The sequence below is a fragment of the Thalia democratica genome, chromosome 8 (genome assembly GCF_965202585.1).
Source record: "Thalia democratica chromosome 8, ktThaDemo2.hap1.1, whole genome shotgun sequence".
Classification (NCBI taxonomy): Eukaryota; Metazoa; Chordata; class Thaliacea; order Salpida; family Salpidae; genus Thalia; species Thalia democratica.
In genome coordinates, this window is record NC_139172.1 from 53,219,192 (window position 1) to 53,229,210 (window position 10,019).

The following is a 10,019-nucleotide window of genomic DNA, read 5'->3' on the forward strand; positions in this document are numbered from 1 at the left end:
TATGCTTACAACAAAAATAACAATATACCTAATATTAGTACTTACCTCCTTAATCAATGTAGTATATCCTACATATGCTTCAACTGCCATCATATATACACCACATACAGCTCATATGTACCAATATAGCAATATACCTAGTATCAGTACTTACCTCCTTAATAAGGGTAGTATATCCTACGTAGGCTTCAACAGCCATCATATATACACCACATACAGCTCATATGTACCAATATAGCAATATACCTAGTATCAGTACTTACCTCCTTAATAAGGGTAGTATATCCTACGTAGGCTTCAACTGCCATCATATATCTACCACATACAGCTCCTGTCGAGTTCTTGACTTTCCAATCTCCTACATTCGCTTTCGTTGGTCGAGTGTCTCCGAAACATGATGATTCTGTAGACGACATTTTTTTGGTATTAGTACAGTACACTACCGCTTAAGTACGCAAATTGAACCCGACCAAAAAGTGCGTACTTAGCACGGGTAGTGCGTACTTTTTAAAGACATAGTATAATATAAACTTTAGTTTTTTGTTTACTTTCTTAAAACTAGCCACCAAATAATTAAGCCAAATAAACAAGTCTTTTTATTTTAAATAACATTTAATACATAATTCTAATCTGCTAAACTTTTTATTAGATTTAAAAAACATTATTTTGTCTATAAAAAGTTTCTACATAATTAATACATACTATTAATATAGAAAGTCAATGTCAGTCAATGGTATAAAAAAGAATATTAAGCCATATTTTGTTTTGTTAGAAGTAAAGTACCAAACTACATTGTGTTTGCCAAACATTTTGAAAACATCAATTTTTTAACATTTAAATTAAGTTATGACTTAACTATGTTGTATTTGTAGGTTTTTTAGCTTTGTCATCTAGATTTATTAATTTAATAGCATTACAGCTAAAATAACATTATTTTTTTCAGTTTTTTTCAGCTACTATATAAGTATTTTGTTTATTAACATTTAGTAACAGGACTGTCACAATTGGCCACTTAGACTACTCAGGATTACTCACCCTAATTTAAAATTTGTGAAAGTCTTAGGCTAACTCAGCAGGTTGGCCATTCTACCTTTCTTGATAAGTGCGTACTTAAGGCGTGATGCGTACCAAAAAAAGTGCGTACTTAAGCGGTAGTCTACTGTAGTTCTTTAATTTTGAATTAAAAATCTACATAAACAAAGTACATTTTTTGCAGCAAATAAATTGATCAGAAAGTTAATAAAACTTTTTTCTGCTTTCGATACAAACAGGAAACTATCTGACACATTACAACAAAAATAAATTACTTTACTTCATTTTATATATAGACATAAAATCAATAAAACAAAAACTAAACTTACTGTTACCAAACTTGGTTCCGTTGATACCGAATGCTTGCCACTGCAGCCCAGTCAACCTGACAGTTTAATTTAATTAAACATATTAAAAAAAAACAATAAATTTTATTACAAACTATAATAAAATTAATGTCAACCTGACAACAGCTGAGTCCTGATCCTTGGATACCAGTAAATCTGTCTCGTTGGCATTACAGGAGTATGAGTGGGCATCCGGTATCTTCATCGCTTCCAAGTCAACCAAATCCAATTTAACGTTCTTGTCTGAAAGAAATATATTAGTACAGTTATTATTAGTACAGTATAATATATTTGATTTTGGTAAGTTTAAACTGTTATGTTTCAAGTAAAAATGTAAGAAGTAACTATTTGTCATTCAAAACTTAACTTTGAATTTTTTAAAACCTTAATTCCTCCCTAATGTTATTTTGTGGACTGATATGAAATGCTTTTTATTACTTTAATCAGATTTGTTACACTATTCTTAAGCACGTATTATTTAAAATAGTATTGTCATATAGTATAGTCGATTTAATTAATAAATAATTAAACGTTTTTAACAGGGTCAACTTGATAAGACAAAAACTCCTCTAAAGTAAAAAAAACAAACATGTAACACTGTCTGATTACTCAAAACTTTTAAATTTTATAAGTTTCTCACCTTTATTCTTAGCATCTGGGAACATGTGATCCAAGGTGTACACCAAGTGAACTTCATTCAAGAAATTTGATTTGCTGTAGTTCTTGAACTGAACTTGCAGGTACATCTCCTTGTACGAAGGGTGACCAATCCTGAACCAGGATCCGTTGGCGTTGCAATGTGATTGGTTGATCGTGGATTGCTTTGACAAATCGAAGTTCACCATCTTTTCCTGTTTCAATGTTTAAAAAATTAAAATATTTTTAGATAAACTTAATTGTTTTCAACTAAAAAACAGATTGATGGCTTTGATAAGTAGCCAACAGGCATTTTCTTTTGTGAACTTGTTTTTATATAGATTTACTAAAAGAAGTTTCAATGTTAGGTAAGTTATCATGTTTTGTAATTTTTGTTTCCGTATGACGTTTTAATCTTTGGGCTAATAAATTAAAATACTTTTAAAAGTTGTACTCTGCGGAAATATATTATAATTTTTAGCCAAACTTAAGCATGTAGCATTGTTACGTACATTAGTACTTAAAACCACACCAGACTTTTAAAATGGTTCTAAAATTTTTATTTTTATTCTAAGATTGTATAAAGGCAATTATATAAAGATTATATTAAACATATAACATATATATTTAGATAAAAATATGCTAAAGTTTCAATAGTTTTACAAATTTACGGTTCAACCTACCACAGTGGCGTTCTTGTTAGTTTCGTAATTGATTCTGAGTTGAATACCAATGTTTCCAATAAAACAGGAAGCATTAGTAGTAGAGTCGTTTATCTGGACCATCGCTGTAAGAAATTATCAGTTTAAGTATAAAGTTTTGTTTAAAAATATATACACAAAACAAAATTGAAAAATTACTTCAGTAGAAAACTCGTAAAAAGTGCTCACTTTTGGTTTGAAATGTTCTAGGCATAGTAAATATGAAAACTAACAAATTGTTAAAGTAAAAAATCTCAAGTTTACTTTTAATGATAAACGTAATTACAAACGTAATTAATAATGAATAGTTTTACTAACAGACTGTCGGGTCATCGGGTACAACTGGTGCTGTAGTGGCTGTCACTGTAAATTAAAAATAATAAAAGTTACAAGTCAGGTAAAGTTTAATAAACAGTTTGAGAATATAAAGCAACACCAAGCAAACGATGCTAAAATTTTGAAGCATCTTACAACTAAGGTTTGAATATTAAGTTGTAAATTTAAAACACAATTAATAAAAGTTACAATTTAGGTAATTACCACTAATAAAAGTCTGAACGGTTTTAGAAATAGATAGTTTTTAAAGCTTAAATTTTTGAGCATCTACAACTAAGTTTTTAATATCAAGTTGTTAAGTAAACATTATTTAAAATCAGTTTTTAGTTTTTGTAAAAGGTTAACAACAAATCAATAATTTAATAATCTTTAAGCTTTTATATTAAACAAACAAACCAGTTGTTTTTGGAGCTGTAGTCGTTTGTTGCTGAGCCGGACAAAATTGAGCTGAAAAAATAAATTATTAAATTTAAACTCTTTCTTAAAAGATTGGAAAAAGTTCGTAGGCGTATAATTAGATGTTTTATTTACAATGCTTTCAATCATACACATGAATTTACTTTATCAAACTTGTTACAGGGAAAAGTTATATATATATATATATATATATAAGATACACGTAACTTTTCTAATTTTAGTATTGAAAACAATGCAATTTAAAAATAAAAAATTATAAGAAAAACTTTATAAAGTTCTATAAAATAAAAAAAAACCTCAGAAAAAACAACATAGAGTCACATTTATTGAAAACGTCGTAACCATGCAAGCCGAATAAAAAAAAATATATTGAACAAAACTCAAAAGTTAAAAATTTAAAAAATCATACTAAAAATAAAAAACCTTAAATTTTTACTATAAGAAAAGTTACCAACATTTACTGAATACATCGGACCCATTCATGCCGAACGCTTCCCAGTGAGTCGTCACCATGGTGACGTTCATTACGTCACTGATCGTTTGCTCATCCATGACGTCACACTGGTACGAGTAACCTAGCAACGTTGGGTGGAGCTTCAGTTTGTCGGAACCAATCTGGTGGGTTTTGCTGTAACCTGTGGTAGTTGTTTTCAGTAAAACGGAGAAAAATCTACTAGTTGTTTTTTATTTCTTTATTATAATTTTTTTTAATTAACCGCTGTGTTGTTTTTGTTTGGTTTTTAACTATTTTTTACTTTAAGTTTTTATTGTAGAAAAACAAAAATAATTAGTTAAACTAGCTTTATTGTATTGTGAGCTAGTAAGTTTTATTAAATTATTTTTAGCCCAAAAAAGTAAACATCGTAACCGACCGTCGATATTTTGAAAGTATCTGTTGTCCCCGTCGAACGACAGCATCATCTTGGTGATGGCGTAATCTTCCACGTCATCGTACAGCCACTTTGACGTCACAGTCATCTTCTGCATCTCAACAGTGAGGTTCATCTTGCTTCTGCTGTTGTCGAACTTCATTGTGAACCAGGTCGTGTTGGAGGTGCAGTTGCTTTCCAGTAAGGTATATGTGTCGACTGGTATGGTCGCCATTTGCCACTGTTAATAATGTATTGTTATTTTTAGTCTATATTTGTTTTTCTACGGTTGCTTGCTAATTATGCGCGACAGGCTTAGTTGTAGTGAGTCGCCGAATAAATTATAGCATTTAGTTAAATATTAAAACAAGTTTTTTTTAATGGTAGTATTTAAATACGCTTTTTTTTATAAGGTTGTTGTACTAGGTCTAGTTGCTTTCCAGCAGTTAGTAAGTGTTGATTCGAGTTGTTTTTTAAGAGTTTATCTTTGATTCATAACAAAAATACTTGTTATTAGTTTTAGTATTTTATAATCTGTTTCTTTAGTTTGTTTGTGTGTTACTAATTTTTGTTCTGTTAGTTAGCGATGTAGGTGCCTTTGTTTTTTTAATAGAGAGTAAGTGTCAACAGGGGTTGTATTTAAAAGCTGCAAATAGTTTGTAGGTTAGCTTGTATAAGTCTTAAAAACAATATTTTTCAAAAAAGTGTACTTTGTTAAGGAAAAGTGAACCAACAAAATACTAAATGTTTAGAAATAAGTAAGAAAACAAAAAAATCTTTGGAACAACTTACCTAAACTCTTATCGGTTTTTAGTATAGAGCATAAGAAACTAACGTTTTGAGCGTAATCTTGGTACATGACATCCAAGGTCATGTTTGAAGTAAATTTGGCACAAGTAGCATTTTTGTCATCCTTCAAAGTTATTTTGACCAAATCAGCCTCAGGTTTCGCCTGGTCGTGGAAACATTTTGAAACTGTTGAAATAAAAATTTTTTTCACTTAAGTTTTGAAAAAAAAAAGTTTTTTTTTAAATACAGTTCAAAAGCAACTCAATATATATAATTTAATGCTTTTTTAGTTACATTGTTGTTTAAAATGCCCTCATAAATCAGACTTTATTGAGTACAACTTTAATTTAGTATAGCTTATTTAATAATTTATCAAGCCAAAACATATGTATTAAATTTATAAAACTATACATTTAGAATAACAAAAACTTGCATATTTTTGTAGCTACAAAATCAATAAAATATGTTCGTTATGCTAACCAGAATCAAATTACTTTTTTAATACCTTAAAAGTTATAACTTTTTTTTTCGTAAGTCTTTTTATTTATTTTTACTTTAATGAATTTTCACATGTATCGTCAACAACCGACCTTTACCAAACTTATTGGCTTGTGGGAAGGCCTGAATCTTGTTAATCTTGGCCACCCTCAAATACATTCCAACGTTTTCACCGTTAGTGGGCAGCAGAGCGAGTTGGGTTTCCATGCTGCAAGCGTACGATGACGTCATCTTTGTTTTCATCAGGTTGACGTCACCACTTTCAGTGTTGATTGTGTTGTTCGGTGCTAGTAAATAGTTTAAATTACTTTTTAATCAAGTTGGAAATGTATAAACTTAATTAAGTTGTATGACGAGCAATTTATATTCGAAATTAATATGAATACATACCCTCTATAACAAAATAGTTGTTTTTTATCTTTTAGAAGCATAGGACTTTTAAAACTAGAGCTACACAAAACTAAGTGACTGACTTAACTAGTCTCCCATTTTTAACTGTACAAGCTAAATTGAAATTAAGTTTTAAAACTTTTGAAATCTAGTTCGATAAATTTGACAATGTTTTAGCAAGTTGGAGTATGGCAAGGTAAGGAGTTTTGAAAATTTGTTTTACAAAACTTTTTATCTTCAAGTCTTAGAATTCAAATAAGATACAATACGGCTGAGTTAGGAAAAGTATTCAACATAATTTTTTTATAATAGAACTTGATTTACTATAAAATTCAATACAAACCTGTAAAGTTGGGGAATGTGGCGTTGCTAAACACAGTTGTAAATGTAGCGCCAACTAGCGAATAAAAATCATCTGATTTCTTGAAAGTGACTGTTACATTCTGGTTTAAAGATTTCGAAGATACGAACATTTTAACCGAGTCGTTCCCGCAAACCGAACTGTTCTGCATGATATCCTTATCCGTATAATCGAAGAATTTCTGTTTCAAATGGGAGTTAGAACGTAAAAAACAACTTATTTAATTAACATTTTTTTATCTTATAAAAAGCTAAAACATTGTTGGAATCAAAGTGCTTCTTACTTCTTAAAGTTTTTATACTAAAAGAGTAAGTACTTATGAAAACTATTACTAAAAGTATAGCTTTCAATTAACTTAATATATAGTATTTCTATTAACATGCACAGTTAGCAAGAACCAATGTTTATATATTTATTATGATTTAGATAAATGTTTATTCAACTTTAACAAAAGTCTAAATTTTTTATTATATAAGTACAAAAATAATAAAAAAAAATTAATTTTGAATAATCATCAAATCAATTTACGTTCATCCATTTAGTTTTGTTCCCTTCTGAGACCATAAATTGGACTTCCATTCTTAAGGCGAAGTTTCCAATGAAACAAGATGAATTACCAGTCCCATTAACTTGCCAAAAGTCTGTGAAGAAATTTATAAGTTATGAAACTACAAAAAGTTAATTTAAAGTCCCTTATAATTACATGGTCTGAAAATATACCTTAGAGTTAGTATATACCTCAACTTTTTTATAATTTGACAAATTACAATTTAATTCGGAAGAGGTTTAAAAACTTTTAAATGAGGTTTAAATTTTTAGCATAAGTGTTTTATATTGTAAGTATTAAAACAGCTAAAACAAAAGAAAAGTTAAAAGGTTATCAAGTTACATATAAGACTAATTAATTACAAAACTAACAACTGGTCAAGTTGTGGCTTGGTGGTGGTGTTGGTCCTGTTTAGAATAAAATTTTCTAAGTTTCTGTTTTTTTTTTAGTTTGTTGAGTATTACTTTATACATAATAGACATAAACAACGATAGTATTTGGTTTAGAATTTTGTCGTAATTACTTTATTAAAAATCTGGTCTAGTTTAACTAAAACAATATTTTGTTAAAACCTTGTTTGTCTTATTAATAAACAAAGCTGTTCTAGGAATATTTATAACAGACAACCATATGCATAAAATATGTTAAAAATACATCAGCTATATTTTGTATAAAAGGTTTTTTATTACTGCTAGCTTTCATAAACCTACAAACTCAATAGTATTTTTATTCTTTATAGATACCTAATGTTACTGAAGTTACTTCCATAACATTTAGTAAACTAAAATAGCTTACATGATAGGCCACAAAGCTGCACGATTAAAACTCTAGGCTTTAAACTCTAGGTGGTTTTAGAATTTTGAAAATGACATAACATAAAGTGAAAAACAAAACAATCAGAATAATCTCTGTTTTGAATGATTAAGATATCACGAGAGTTTATCTTTTAGGCTATGTCTCTTTTAGATTAGCTTTTACAAAGTGTGTTCTAACCTGGTGTAGTTACTGGCTTAGTAGTTGGCTTGGTTGTTGGCTTAGTAGTTGGCTTGGTTGTTGGCTTAGTTGTTGGTTTGGTTGTAGGTTTGGTTGTTGGCTTAGTTGTAGGTTTAGTTGTAGGTTTAGTTGTTGGTTTAGTGGTTGTCGGAGCAGTTGTATTTGGAGCTACGGTCGAAGCTGTAGTAACTTTAGGGGTCGTTTTAGGAACGGTAGTCGCATTTGCTGTTGTGGCCTTGGGAGTTGGAGCGATTGTTGTAGTTTCATTCTGAGTCGTTGGATCTACCGGAGCAACTGTAGTTGCTGCTGCTGTAGTTGCTGCAGTTGTAATTGAAGCTGTTGATGTGTCTCCATTTGATCTATGAAGAGCCGCTGCGGAATTTCATTGAAATTTTGAAGAGACGTTAAAGTTTGTAGTAGTTTATTTGAAAGTTTGTTAAATTTGTTTGTAAAATTTGTTTGTAAAATTTAAATTTAACTTTCAAATGTATGAAGTTTTGTATCTACATCTAAGGTTGTAAAATTTCCTAGTCGTTGCATTTACTTAATTTAACTTGATGATAAGATTTATGTTTAACTAACCTTTTCTTTCAACGAATATAAGTATTTTAATTACTTAAAAGATAAATTTAAATGTTCGTTAATAAAGATCCTAGCGAAAAACGTTCACTGGAATATATAATAATAACGATTTTAAACAGTACTCTTTCTTTATTACACTAACACATATTTCTGTGTTAACAAGTTAACACACTTCAACGAAGTTATGAAAGGTAAAGAAATAGTACTAGATATAGTATTTCTAAACTTTTCATAACTTCGTTGAAGTGTGTTAACTTGTTAACTTAGAAACATGTGTTTGTTTAATTAGAAAAAGTACTGTTTAATTTTTCTTTATTATTGTAAGTTTTTTAGCTATGTAATAAAAATATTGAGCTACACTATTCGTTATTAGACAGTCCAATAGTTTATAGAAGTATAAAATTTGATGCCACTTTTTTTGTAGAAGTTCAGGTTTTTCTACAAAGTTTAAAGCTGTTTTTTCAAAAAATAATTTAGTTTAGCTTTTTGATTTTGCTAAAGTGGTTGTAATACCAAATTTGAAAAAGAAAATTAAGTAGTTTTTGTACATTTAAACATCAAAGTATTTTTCACACTTAAATTAACTTAAAATTTAAGTATGTTTCCTGACATTAAAACCACTTTTTGAATAGCTAAAGGGAATGATATCTTAATTTTCATTCAAACAAACCAGGGTTTACAAAAAGGACAATACCGTTAATAAAGGGCGATTTTAGCTGTTAGGGGACAGATCTTAGTAAAAACGAAACTAAAAGTGCACTTGAAGACATTTTTTGTAAACTTTTAATTTTACTTGTTTTGAACAAGCCGTTAGTAAACTAAAAAAACGCCGCGAACAAAAGACCTATTGATGGACCGTGTGTTGTAAAACTTTCTCTAAAAGTAGCAAGTTTAAGCTTGTTAACAACACAAGTTTAACAACATGCTCATTTTTTAATTGTGAGTAAATTGTGATGATTACTTTATGTAAACATTTTTAAAAATAAAATAGAAAGAACTATGTTTAGCGAAGCAGTTTAAATTTAATCCACAAAGAACCTTTTCCAGCAAATCTAACTTTTCCTCATAAAAACGCTACTATTATAAAACATATAATTTTAAATCATCTATTTTTTAAAATAAGATAGCCTTAAATTTGATATACTAGTTGCTTTTCAAATAAACAGACAAAACTTCATACAATTAGGTTCTAATGACAAAAAATATTTCGCCTTGTAGGATTTTTCAGTCATAAGTTAAGTAAATCCAAATAAATAATAGTTTGTATTCAGAATCTGATCATATAGTATTTGCCTAATCTGTGTTTACATAAGTTGAGAATTTTTATGTCCAATTTAGATCTGAAAGTATAATGTTAAACAAATAGTTGGCTATTATAAACTATTTTTTGTACAATGAGTATCTCTTTGATTTTAAAGATATAAATAATGCTAAAACATCGACTTAATAAACTTAGTTTACGGATATTGCAATTTGTTGGTAAGTTATTTGTAGTTATATCACGAATAACTTGAAATAATA